At 41.5% G+C, this 6,201-nt stretch overlaps 1 protein-coding gene across 1 annotated transcript in view; it reads right to left on the reverse strand.

Annotated features, from left to right (window-relative positions):
• baiap3 (BAI1 associated protein 3) overlaps positions 1–2,840 on the reverse strand; it is a 29,174-nt gene extending 26,334 nt beyond the window's left edge. Inside the window, exon 1 of the mRNA XM_084037969.1 lies at positions 2,640–2,840. The gene's annotated coding sequence lies outside the window, so the exon portion shown is untranslated. The remainder of the gene's footprint in view (positions 1–2,639) is intronic.
• Positions 2,841–6,201: the final 3,361 nt, after the last annotated feature.

The following is a 6,201-nucleotide window of genomic DNA, read 5'->3' on the forward strand; positions in this document are numbered from 1 at the left end:
AACGCAGTGAATCATTAAAGACATTATGTAAATATAATATATACGTTTAAACACATCTTCATCAGTGATGATCCATTCAGTCCAGTCATGGAGGACAGTTCAATGCTCCTACTTCACATTCCTTATTCACAGTGTAGGTTTGATAATCTGACTGATTTATTATTGATCAGAAAGGAAATAAAATCCAACTATGTTTCAAACGGAGGTGTTGTTTCAGCCTCAAAGGCCGGTGAGTCTTTCCTCCCGGAGTCATTAGTCTTCTGTTGTTAAGCTCTTCTCCAAGTGTCTGTCTGTCTGAGCCTGAAAGCTTCAGCCTGTGGAGGGTTATTGAGTGTGTCAAATGGGGGGGGGGAGAGAGGGGGAGGGAGGGGAGGGGGGGAGAGAGAGAGAGAGAGAGGGAGGGATGGAGAGAGAGAGAGAGAGAGGGAGGGATGGAGAGAGAGAGGGGGGGAGGGAGAGAGAGAGTGAGACAGAGAGAGAGAGGGGGGGAGAGAGACAGACAGAGAGAGAGACAGAGAGAGAACAGAAGAAGACAGAAGAAGACAGACAGACAGTGGAGAGACAGACAGAGAGAGAGACAGAGAGAGAACAGAAGAAGACAGAAGAAGACAGACAGACAGACAGACAGTGGGACGGAGAGAGAGAGACAGACAGACAGTGGGACGGAGAGAGAGAGACAGACAGACAGACAGACAGTGGAGAAAGACAGATCATGGTTTTCTTCGTGTCTTTGTCTTACGATCAATATGATTAAGGTGTATTTCCTTCGTTCCTGAGTGTAAAATAAAAAGGAGATATTAAATATAATAAAAACGAGTGAGGTTTTGTGTAACTGAATGAAGACGAGCACATTTAGAACTTCATTTAAGTGGATCAGCCTGAGGGGAGCAACGCTCCGATCCGGCTGTGGAGGCGATTATCCCGCCGTTAAAAAGCGTGACTATCATAACCTTTACGACAGGAGGGAGAGACTCATCATCATCATCACCATCACCATCATCACCATCATCACCATCATCACCGGCCATCAGCGATATAACGACCTGACCGGGGTCACATGAGCCGAACGGATCAGCGTCAAATCTCTAACGAGCTTTAGTGGATTGGATGTGGTGATCTATGCTGTATGCACCTGTGGATCACACACACACACACACACACACACACACACACACACACACACACACACACACACACACACACACACACACACACACACACACACACACACACACACACACACACACCCTGCTACTCCCAAAAGCTCTCAGCCTCTGTGTTGTCAGGGCACATGACAGGCACTTCGGCTGGGAAATTGATTGCTGGAGAGAAAATCCCAGGGATTGACGTTCGTGAGGTTTTGTAAAAAAAAAAAGGAAAAAGGGAAACAGGGAAAAGGGGGAGCGTCTGCAGCGTCAGCCACGCACAACATACAAGAACTAAAACAATGGAAGCCTTGCTCATTGTGGCGAGGATAATACATTCTTTAATCACCCTGAAGAACCGCTCAGAAACAGCAGCCGTTCAATGAAGCCACCTCCATGGTTGTATCTAAAAACACTAGTGAAGCTCTGAGTCACAACCGCTCACTCTCTATAATTAACAGCGTACTTTGAACACAACAAGTGACTCTTATATCTGCAGCAGCATCATAACCTTTTTTATGATGGCTCTCTGACTGGGAGGAAAAGGGAAACACTGTGTCTTCGCTGTATGGCATTAAAAATGATATTATTGATGAATGATGTTTGAGAATTAATGGCCTCATTATGGTTAATCTGAAGTTATTAACTGCAGAACAAAAAAACACATCTTCTGTTCCATTAGACGGCTTTTTCAACAAAGAAACGTGATTATTAATATGCTTTTATTAACGTCTAGTTAAGTGTGTGTGTGTGTGTGTGTGTGTGTGTGTGAGAGAGAGAGAGAGAGAGAGAGAGAGAGAGAGAGAGAGAGAGAGAGATATTGATTCATACACAACATGAAGCTCAACCAGCAGAATGTGGCGGCTGCTGAAGGAGGTCTGAACCTGCAGCCTGCTAATGTTCCCAAAAGTGTGTGTGTGTGTGTGTGTGTGTGTGTGTGTGTGTGTGTGTGTGTGTGTGTGTGCGTGTGTGTGTGTGTGTGTGTGTGTGTGTGTGTGCGTGTGTGTGTGTGTGTGTGTGTGTGTGTGTGTGTGCAGATTAATAGATGACATGACAGGAGAGCATTTACACACAAAAAGCCAAAATAAAAGCATATCTGTCTTTGGTAAAAGCCATTATTGTGGAACATTTTCAGTGACATGGATTTCCAGAAGCTTCTGCCCTGAATCTGACATCACACAGCTGCTGATCAATACTGTGTTTCAGATGTGAATGGTGATCAGAAAGGGGGAACTTTTGGTAATATTTGCAGAAATAATGAAAAGAGAAATGAAAGAGATCACAATCATCATCATTCAGCCACTGATATTACATCGAGGCATCAACAGAACTTTATCCTCCCTTAAAAAACCTGCTGGAGATTCAGATCAACAGGTGCTCGTGAACGCGCCTCCGTACAAACAATAAGCAGGATTCAGTAAAGCTCGTGCATGTTTTCTATGTTGTATATATTTCTCAAACAAACGTCCCATGCTGTTAATGATAAAAGCTCACCTGCGTCTCAGACAGAGTCCCAGTGTGAAGGGCTTTTTTTTTGCGGCTGCGTGTGTCAGAGTTGCTGAGGATCAAAGGCGCGAGCTCCGCAGCAGCAGCGCGCGCTCTTCTTCCGCCAACGACGCGCAATCAACTTCGCACAAAACAACGTATTTTTCCTGCGATAGACGACAGACAGCAGCTCATTTTAGTCCCTTCCAATATGCTTGTGGAGCTCACGCGCCGCCGATGCTCAGCCAGATATGGCCATAGGAAGCGCTGCGACACTTCACGGCCCTCTACTATTGTGGGAAATGTCGCCACCAGCCCACGAAAACGCGACAGAATGTGTCTGAATGCACCTGAAGTCTTTTATTCACTGGTTTAAATGCAGTTTAAATAGTGTAGGTCTGCCGGAGATGTATGATGATTAGACTAAATGTTACACAAAGTGAAAATCAATTAAAAGCAAATGGAATTTGGTGCAAGTTAGTTATTTTTCTATTTAAAAAAAAGCAAAATGTGATATAGGGCATATACAATTCAACATTTAATATATGTTTCAGGTCTAATATGCTATAATTACTGAAATGAAACGTATAATATATCGAATGGAAATTGCATTTTTCATAGAGCACGTATTTTGTATTCTGTCCATAAAATTAACAACAATAATTAGACCACGTGGCCAAGATTATAGTCTTTTCAACGTTATTTATTTTTATTATGGTTAGGGTTAGGGTTTTAATTGTCAATGTTAATAATTAACATTGACACTTGTTGACTTTGGGGGGGAATAGTCAAACTATATTGTACTAAAGTTTAAAGTTTTTTTATTTTAAATATTCCACTTGAATGTTAGTCCATCACAATAACAGCAAAGGTTATACATTTATCTCTACATCCGAATGTTTCTTGGTACAGTTGATTCCTTCCTCCCATAGACCGCTTTACGTTTTACGATGTGCACTTGAACGCATCATCTGACTGTTGCTGAGGGATGTCGCCGAGAAAAATCCCCTGAACGCGGAGCGAGCAGGTCCAGCTGTCAGTCACACTGAGGTCCATGTACTTTTACTGTGCTTCACCTAACGAGCTTTAATCAAACTCCTCAGAGAGGACCTGAATGTGTTGATGGGGGACTCTGGAGACCGAGGATCCTCCACAGACCACCAGGATGTGGCCCTTTTCTTCCTAATAATGTCCTTATTTAATGTTTCTTATGAACAGTTATTGAAATTAAAATACTGGTCCCTTATTGTGCTTAATGTTTAATGTATTTATGCAAAACAAAACATTGAAACTGACATAAAAGAATTCATGTATTCACTGCAGAAGAATAATCTGTTAAATAATGTGGATTTCCATTTAAAAAGAAACACATCAGAGGGACAAGCATCACTGTTGCCTGTTGTTACGTCCACTATAGCATTATTACATTTGAACTACAATTTCCTGCTGGTAAACAGAAGATTAAGCATGGAACTAATATCTAAAATAATGGAAATAAATAATAATAATAATGTATATATGTCACTTGTGCTAAATTGACTCTAATATGTTCACAACATCCGGGAGTCCTTGAAACGTTGGACACTTCCGGCCGTTTCTCCCTCCTCCGTTTGTAGATGAGGACACATGAAGAGGAGGGCGTTCACGTGCTTTAAATAGACGTAGCATTAATTAAATGCATGTAAGGTTGAGGTGTCTCTCTCTCTAAGCACAGTCCTTATTTCACACACGGCCATTAGAGCTGAAGCTAGTCGGGCACCGATTCCTCAATGGAGCTCCATCAGCTTATCACTATCAGGAATGTCTTTATCACTGTACTTATGAGTCATGGAACAATTTAAACCAATTACTTAGAGTGGCATTTGTCTCTAATGCCCAGGCAACATAAAATATGATCTGATTTGTTATTTGGAAATAATGGAGCGTGATATTGCAAATCACTGCAGGAGACTGCTACAAAAAACAAAACAAACAAAAAAAAAAAACGACTTTCTGGAGCTGAAAACACTTCGGCATACGTTGGGCAAACATTAATCTTACAGTCTCTGCGTTTCAGCTCAAAGCCAGTTGATAATTGACAATGTTAAAGGCTTGAGTTGTTTGGTGTTTTCTCACCAATTATTAAGAGAAGGAGAAGAAGTCCACGGCATTTTGGTTGCTGCCATCTTGGCTTTTTTCCAACCAGAAGTGACACAAGATGGTGGTGGTTAGTGCAACGGAAACGCTGACCAAAATATTAGTTAATTGAATTGAAAACACCCTGAAGGGTTCAAGTTCAAAGACGGAATCATGGATATCTCACAGGAAAACGACCTGTCATGGTAATACCTTATCATCTATTTATAGTAAAAGGGATCAAAATGTAGGATTGAGATAATAATCTCATGTTTCCTGTGATTACTGAGGTAATACATTAAGTTATAAGGTAATTTTCTCATAGACTTCTATACAAATTAGACTTCTTTTACCAGTGGAGTCGCCCCCTGATGGCCATTAGAAAGAATGTACATTTAAGGCACTAATATATTGGCTTCACTGTTCGGAGCCATTGGTTGTTGCCTGGAAATAATAGAAAAAACAGACAAAGCAATTAAACCTTGAGTCTGGAGATTTAAATGAGAAACCGTCTCTAATTCATTAATGATGGAAAAAAAAAAAAAAAAACTCTTTCTGATTTTGATATGTTTTGACATAATTTCAAAATTGGAGCAAAATTGAACCGAAGGCATTTCCAGTGTTGAGTGATACGCCACATGTGACCTCCTGCCTTGTTTCCATGGACACGTCCTCCGAGAACGTCCCCGCATGCTTGTGTTGACAGCTAATAACAAAGTGAGGGATTTAGTTATAAGACAAACGCAAAACGGACTTTCAAGTCCAACACTCAGATCTGATTAGATGTGACATAATGGAACAGTTAGAGGAGATTCACTGGAAAAGATATGGGTTTGTTTTGATTATTTATCATTACTTGGATGGAAACTTCTGGAGAGTCAGACTCACAGATTATTATTATGTCCCAACCACGTTGCTTTATAATTGGAAGTGGCAGAATTAGCACAACCGAATGCTTCCCAATGGCACGGTTCCCGCTCAGATTACAGATAAACACAGATAAACTGCTGATTCAGCCATTTCAATCAGAGCTCAACAGTCGAGATTGCAAATTTCCAGTCATCAAACTCAGATTTGATCCACTTTGTTCAGCAATGAGCAGCACAAAGCCCCAAATCTTCCAAAGCAGCAAAGACAGGAGGGTTTGAGGTGCAGGTACAGCCCCCCAGTGGTGAGTCGTGTGAACTGCACCCTCACATTATCACTCATGTCTCAGCTTTGAATAAATACATCTGGATGCGTTTTGGGACGCAGAAATCACAGTCATGCATCATGTGTGTGTGTGTGTGTGTGTGTGTGTGTGTGTGTGTGTGTGTGTGCGCGCGCCAAGACCGTTTCACTCCTATGACATCAAACAGGTCCATCTCTCTGCACAATAAAATCATGTGCCAATCAGTGATGGTGTTTATTGTATTCAGTTCTCTTCATCAGTGAGAACAAGCAGCTAATCAGCACA

Source organism: Eutrigla gurnardus (genome assembly GCF_963514095.1).
Source record: "Eutrigla gurnardus genome assembly, chromosome: 20".
Taxonomy (NCBI): Eukaryota; Metazoa; Chordata; class Actinopteri; order Perciformes; family Triglidae; genus Eutrigla; species Eutrigla gurnardus.